Below are 8395 nucleotides of genomic sequence, written 5' to 3' on the forward strand. Positions count from 1 at the left end.
CCGAAAACATCCAGAGAGCCAACGAAACACAATTTCCACCACCGTAACCTTCTGTATCCGCGAGATCCCATCTTGGAGCCTTTGTCGGCGCTCTGCCGGAGGGGGAATCGACCACGGAGGGCTTCTACATCAACACCATAGCCCCTCCGATGAGTTGTGAGTAGTTTACCACAGACCTACGGGTCCATAGTTATTAGCTAGATGGCTTCTTCTCTCTTTTTGGATCTCAATACAATGTTCTCCCCCTCTCTTGTGGAGATCTATTCGATGTAAACTCTTTTTGTGGTGTGTTTGTCGAGATCCGATGAATTGTGGGTTTATGATCAAGTTTATCTATGAGAAATATTTGAATGTCCTCTGAATTCTTTTATGTATGATTGAGTTATCTTTGCAAGTCTCTTCGAATTATCAGTTTGGTTTGGCCTACTAGATTGATCTTTCTTGCCATGGGAGAAGTGCTTAGCTTTGGGTTCAATCTTGCGGTGTCCTTACCCAGTGACATAAAGGGTTGCAAGGCACGTATTGTATTGTTGCCATCGAGGATAAAAAGATGGGGTTTATATCATATTGCATGAGTTTACCCCTCTATATCATGTCATCTTGCTTAAGGTGTTACTCTGTTCTTATGAACTTAATACTCTAGATGCAGGCAGGAGTCGGTCGATGTGTGGAGTAATAGTAGTAGATGCAGGCAGGAGTCGGTCTACTTGTCACAGGCGTGATACCTATATACATGATCATGCCTAGATAATCTCATAATTATTCGCTTTTCTATCAATTGCTCGACAGTAATTTGTTCACCCACCGTATTACTTATGCTATCTTGAGAGAAGCCTCTAGTGAAGCCTATGGCCCCGGGTCTATCTCTTATCATATTTTCTTCCAATCTACTTTTATTTGCATCTTTACTTTTTGCATCTATATTATAAAATACCAAAAATATATTTATCTTATCATACTATCTCTATCATATCTCACTTTTGCAAGTGGCCGTGAAGGGATTGACAACCCCTTTATTGCGTTGGTTGCGAGTTCTTTGTTTGTTTGTGTAGGTGTGTGGGACTTTTGAGGAGCCTCCTACTAGATTGATACCTTGGTTCTCAAAAACTGAGGGAAATGCTTACGCTACTATTGTTGCATCACCCTTTCCTCTTTAAGGAAAACCACCGCAAGCTCAAGACGTAGCAACTGCCTCCACGGGCTATTGTTCATCCATCTTCGACCTCCTCCAGCCTCCACCTGTGACTGTTCATCCACGGTGTCTCCCCTCCTGCCTCCACGGGCTCTTGTTCATCCACGAGCTCTTGTTCATCCAACCTCCACCGCTCCAGGCGAACGAGAAAGAGAGGGCGAATAAAACGATAAGGATGAAGTGGGGGAGAGGAAAACGAGAGGGAAATGGCAAATAATGTAATGCAAGGGAGAAGAGTTTGTGATGGGTACTTGGTATGTCTTGACTTGTGCGTAGACCTCCCGGGCAACAGCGCCCCGAAATCCTTCTTGCTACCTCTTGAGCACTACGTTGGTTTTCCCTTGAAGAGGAAAGGGTGATGCAGCAAAGTAGCCTAAGTATTTCCCTCAGTTTTTGAGAACCAAGGTATCAATTCAGTAGGACGCTACACACAAATCCCTTGTACCTACACAAACAAATAAGAACCTCGCAACCAACACGATAAAGGGGTTGTCAATCCCTTCACGGCCACTTGCAAAAGTGAGATCTGATAGAGATAATAATAAGATAAATATTTTTGGTATTTTTATGATATAGATTGGAAAGTAAAGATTGCAAAATAAAGTAGACCTGAAACTTATATTATGGAAAATAGACCCCGGGGCCATAGGTTTCACTAGTGGCTTCTCTCAAGATAGCATAAGTATTGCAGTGGGTGGACAAATTACTGTCGAGCAATTGATAGAAAAGTGCATAGTTATGAGAATATCTAGGCATGATCATGTATATAGGCATCACGTCCGCGACAAGTAGACCAAAACGATTATGCATCTACTACTATTACTCCACACATCAACCGCTATCCAGCATGCATCTAGAGTATTAAGTTCATAAGAATAGAGTAACGCATTAGGCAAGATGACATGATGTAGAGGGATAAACTCAAGTAATATGATATAAACCCCACCTTTTTATCCTCGGTGGCAACAATACAACGCGTGCCTTGCTGCCCCTGCTGTCACTGGGAAAGGACACCACAAGATTGAACCCAAAGCTAAGCACTTCTCCCATTGCAAGAAATATCTATCTAGTAGGCCAAACCAAACTGATAATTCAAAGAGACTTACAAAAGATAACCAATCATACATAAAAGAATTCAGAAGAGATTCAAATATTTCTCATAGATAAACTTGATCATAAACCCATAATTCATCGGATCTCGACAAACACACCGCAAAAATAGTTACATCGAATAGATCTCCAAGAAGATCGAGGAGAACTTTGTATTGAGATTCAAAGAGAGAGAAGAAGCCATCTAGCTAATAACTATGGACCCGAAGGTCTATGGTAAACTACTCACACTTCATCGAAGAGGCTTTGGCATTGATGTAGAAGCCCTCCGTGATCAATTCCCCCTCTAGCAGAGCGCCGGAAAAGGCCCCAAGATGGGATCTCATAGGTACAGAAGGTGGTGGTGGAAATAGGGTTTCATGGTGCTCCTGGATGTTTTCAGAGTATGTAGATATATATAGGTGAAGGAAGTCGGTCAGGGGAGCCACGAGGGGCCCATGAGGGTGGAGGGCACGCCCACCCACTAGGGCGCGCCTCCCTGCCTCGTGGCTTCTTCGTTTGTCCCTTGACGTCCATTCCAAGTCTCCTGGATTGCATTTGTTCCAAAAATAACTCTTCCGAAGGTTTCATTCGTTTGGACTCCGTTTGATATTCCTTTTTCTGCAAAACACTGAAATAGGCAAAAAAAACAGTAATTTGGGTTGGGCCTCCAATTAATAGGTTAGTCCCAAAAATAATATAAAAATGTATAGTAAAGCCCATTAAACATCCAAAACAAGTAATATAATAGCATGGAACAATCAAAAATTATAGATACGTTGGAGACGTATTAGACTATTACGGGGATGAGGTTGATCAAAATCAGAACTACGTGCAGCCACCAGCACCACCACCAGCAGGTCGACCTCATGTATATATTCGCAATGGTAGACCTACACCAGTACCTCAGGTATGAGATAATGACCATATTCCTAAACTGAAATTGAATATTCCACCATTTGAGGGTAGATGTGTTCCTGATATATATCTTACTTGGGAGTTAGAAACTGAACAATGTTTTACATGTTTACAATATCCCGAGGAGAGACGGGTTGATGCTGCTATTTGTGCTTTCACTAGTTTTGCATGTGTATGGTGGTCTGAACATTGTAGATTATATCCTATTCCAGCTACTTGGGCTACTTTGAAAACTGCTATGCGTACTCGTTGGGTTCCACCATATTATCAACGTGAATTGCTTCAAAAATTGCAGCGTTTAAGACAAGGAAAAAATTATATAGAAGAATATTATCAGGAATTACAAACTGACATGATTAGATGTGGTATTGTTGAGGAGAATGAAGCTATGCTTGCACATTTTATGGGTGGATTAAATAGAGAGATTTGGACCATTCTAGAGTATAAGGAGTATACTAATATCACTCGTGTAAAGCTGAACGTGAAGTGCAGGATCGACAGGCATTGGCGCAAACTAACTTTTTTGCAGGTCGACCTTCATCATGGACCCCGCGTGCATCTTCTACTTCCACTGCACCAGCACCTCCATCATGTGACACCTCCAGCCGTGATACAAGAAAGCAGGCACAACCACCACTATCTGCCAAGAGCGCACCTGCTGGGCCTGCACAAAGCTCTTTTTCTTCCATGGCATCAACTGGGCACACAAGTGATATTATTTGTCGTCGTTGTAAGGGAAGAGGTCATTATGCGAGAGAATGGAAATCTCAGCGTGTGATGATTGCTACTGAGGATGGTGGGTATGAGTCCGCTAGTGACTATGATGAGGAGACTTTGGCTCTTATTACACGTGAAGAACACAGTGGAGATGATTCTGATTATGAGACGCAATAAATGGCTCCTGAAGATACTGACATGTATGAATGTTTAGTTGCTCAACGTGTTTTGAGTGTGTAGGTCACACAAGCTGAGAAAAATCAGAGCCATAATTTGTTCCATACAAAGGGAGTTGTGAAGGAACGTTCTGTGCGCGTCATCATAGATGGAGGGATCTGCAACAACTTGGCTAGCATGGAGATGGTGCAGAAACTATCTCTCACAACAAGATCACATCCACATCCTTACTAGATCCAATGGTTCAACAAGAGTGACAAGGTTAAGGTAACACGTACAGTTCGTGTGCATTTTAGTATCTCTACATATGCTGATTATGTTGATTGTGATGTGGTACCTATGCAAGCATGTTCCTTATTACTTGGTCGACCATGGAAATTTGATAAAAATTCTGTACACCATGGTAGAAACAATCAGTATACTCTTGTTCACAAGGATAAAAATATTACTTTGCTTCCCATGACTCCTGATTCCATTTTGAAAGATGATATTAAAAGAGCTAATAAAGCAAAACATGAGAAGAATAAGAGTGAAAATCATATTGTGGCAAAAAAATTTGAGCAACAAATGAAGCCTAATAATAAACCATCTAGTGTTGCTTCTGAAATTAAATTGAAAAGTGCATGTTTATTTGCCACCAAGTCTGATATTGATGAGCTAGATTTCAGCAAATCTGTTTGCTATGCTTTTGTGTGCAAAGAGACATTGTTTTAATTCGAGGACGTGCCTTCCTCTTTGCCTCCTGCTATCACTAACATTTTGTAGGAGTTCGCTGACGTATTTTCACAAGACGTGCCACCGGGATTACTGCCTATTTGAGGAATTGAGCATCAGATTGACTTAATTCCCGATGCTTCACTGCCAAACCGTGCGCCATACCGTACCAATCCAGAGGAGACGAAGGAGATTATGCATCAAGTACATGAGTTTCTCGACAAAGGTTATATACGCGAATCCCTTAGTCCTTGTGATGTTCCTATTATTCTAGTGCCGAAAAAGGATGGTACATCGCGTATGTGTGTTGATTGTAGAGGCATTAATAATATTACTATTTGTTATCGTCATCCTATTCCTAGGCTAGATGATATGCTTGATGAATTGAGTGGCTCTACAATATTCTCCAAAGTTGACTTGCGTAGTGGATACCATCAAATTCATATGAAATTGGGGGGTGAATGGAAAACAACATTTAAAACTAAGTTTGGATTATATGAGTGGTTAGTCATGCCTTTTGGGTTAACTAATGCACCTAGTACTTTCATGAGATTAATGAACGAAGTTTTACGTGCTTTCATTGGACGATTTGTGGTAGTTTACTTTGATGACATATTGATTTATAGCAGATCTTTGGAGGAACATTTGGAACATTTATGTGTTGTTTTTATTGCTCTGCTTGATGCACGTTTGTTTGGTAACCTTGGGAAGTGTACCTTTTGCACCGACTGAGTGTCTTTTCTTGGCTATGTTGTTACTCCACAGGGAATTGAAGTTGATAAAGCCAAGATTCAAGCTATTGAGAGTTGGTCGCGACCCAAAACGGTCACACAAGTGAGGAGTTTTCTTGGCCTCGTTGGATTCTATAGTCGTTTTTGAGAGATTTTAGCACCGTTGTTGCATCTCTCAATGAGCTTACAAAGAAGGATGTGCCTTTTGTTTGGGGTACCGCACAGGAAGAAGCCTTCACGGTGTTGAAAGATAAGTTTATACATGCTCCTTTACTCCAACTTCCTGATTTTAATAAGACATTTGAGCTTGAATGTGATGCTAGTGGAATTGGATTAAGAGGTGTGTTATTACAGGATGGCAAACCTGTTGCATACTTTTCTGAAAAATTGGGTGGGCCTAGTCTGAATTATTCTACTTATGATAAAGAATTATATGCTCTTGTTTGGACTTTAGAAACATGGCAACATTATTTATGGCCCAAAGAATTTGTTATACATTCTGACCATGAATCTTTGAAACATATTAAAAGTCAAGCTAAACTGAATCATAGACATGCTAAATGGGTTGAATTCATTGAGACTTTCCCTTATGTCATTAAACACAAGAAGGGTGAAAAAAATGTTATTGCTGATGCATTGTCTCGTCGCTATACTATGCTTTCACAACTTGACTTCAAAATATTTGGTTTGGAGACCATCAAAGATCAATATGTGCATGATGCTGATTTTAAAGATGTATTGCAGAATTATAAAGAAGGAAGAACATGGAACAAGTTCATCGTTAATGATGGATTTGTGTTCTGTGCTAACAAGCTATGCATTCCAGCTAGCTCCGTTCGTCTTTTGTTGTTGCAGGAGGCGCATGGAGGAGGATTAATGAGACACTTTGGCATGAAGAAGACGGAGGACATACTTACTACACATTTCTTTTGGCCAAAGATGAGACGGGATGTTGAGCGCTTTGTTGCTCGCTGCACTACATGTCAAAAATCTAAGTCACGACTCAATCCTCATGGTTTATATATGCCTTTGCCTGTAGCTAGTGTTCCTTGGGAGGATATATCTATGGACTTTATTTTAGGTTTACCACGAACAAAGAAGGGGAGGGATAGCATATTTGTTGTCGTGGATAGATTCTCGAAAGTGACACACTTTATACCATGTCATAAAAGCGATGATGTTGTTAATGTTGCTGATTTGTTCTTTCGTGAAATTATTTGCTTGCATGGTGTGCCAAATACTATTGTTTCAGATCATGATACTAAATTTCTTAGTCACTTTTGGAGATGTTTATGGGCTAAGTTGGGAACTAAACTGCTTTTTAGTACTACTTGTCACCTCCAAACTGATGGACATACTGAAGTAGTCAATAGAACATTGTCTAATATGCTTAGGGCTGTTTTGAAGAATAATAAGAAAATGTGGGAAGAATGCTTGCCTCATATTGAATTTGCTTATAATCGTTCATTGCATTCTACTACTAAGACGTGCCCTTTTGAAATTGTGTATGGTTTCCTACCTCGTGCACCTATTGATTTGTTGCCTCTTCCATCTTCGGAGAAGGTTAATTTTGATGCTAAACAACATGCCGAATTGATTTCAAAAAATGCACGAGTTAACTAAGGAAAACATTGAGCGTATGAATGCTAAATATAAACTTGCTGGAGATAAGGGTAGAAAACATGTTGTGTTTGCACCTGGAGATCTTGTTTGGTTACATTTGCGTAAGGATAGATTTCATGATTTGCGCAAATCAAAGCTAATGTCACGTGCTGATGGTCCTTTCAAGGTGTTAGAAAAAATAAATGATAATGCATATAAACTTGAGCTGCCTGCAGATTTTGGGGTTAGCCCCACTTTTAATATTGCAGATTTGAAGCCTTATTTAAGGCAAGGAAGATGAGCTTCCGTCGAGGACGACTTCATTTCAAGAAGGGAAGGATGACGAGGTCATCAATACCATTGTTACACCCACAACTCCTGCTACTATACATATTGGAGCAATTACTAGAGCTCGCGCATGCCAATTAAATTACCAGGTACTTTCGTTTCTTGGTAATGATTCTAATGTTCATGAGAATATGTGCTGCCTAAATTGGATACATTTGTTTTACTTACAAATGAAGGGCCTAGCTTGGAGAAGGATGAACATTGGAGCAAGAACAAGCATGGAGATGATGGCATGCGCAAGGGGAACAAGAACGGAGTTACAAGTGATGATTTCAGGACGTTGAAGCCACCATAATGAGTGCATGAAGCCTTGGACGAAATATACAAGATGCTACTTCATAACTTTTGTCCAGAGGCTATTCTAGGTGTTGCGTCACCTTATTATTGGGTCAGGTCCATGTAATTTTGAAATACTTGAGTATAGGTTGTTTCTAGAGTCCGTATGTGTGGGGAAACAAGAGATAAGGTTGGTTTCGGACCCCTTCCCCAAGGGCCACGAAATCCCCCCTCTTCCTCCATATATACAACCCTTAGGGCGTCGTTTAGACTTTGGGTTTTGTTTAGATTAAAAGTTCGCCATAGCTGCAACTTCGTGTACTTCGTTTGTGTTCAACGACCAGACCAAGACGTCAGAGAACCCCATCTTGATCAATAAAGCTTTCATCTTATATTCGCAATATCCAGATTGCAATCTCAGTTTCTTGCTTGTTCTTCGTGTGCTCGCAGGAAATAACCTCTCGGAGTTGATCCTCGTGGTCAGGTTGATCGTGCTCCGGCGTGGTCAATAACCTCTCGGAGTTGGTTTAGCGATTGCTAAGGCGCGACGTCCTTGCACGTACGTAGTCGGATAGTCAAAGTCTACTCCTCCGAAACGATAATCACCATCTCATCGAAAGACGGGACACCT

This window comes from Triticum dicoccoides, chromosome 1B (genome assembly GCF_002162155.2).
Source record: "Triticum dicoccoides isolate Atlit2015 ecotype Zavitan chromosome 1B, WEW_v2.0, whole genome shotgun sequence".
Lineage (NCBI taxonomy): Eukaryota > Viridiplantae > Streptophyta > Magnoliopsida > Poales > Poaceae > Triticum > Triticum dicoccoides.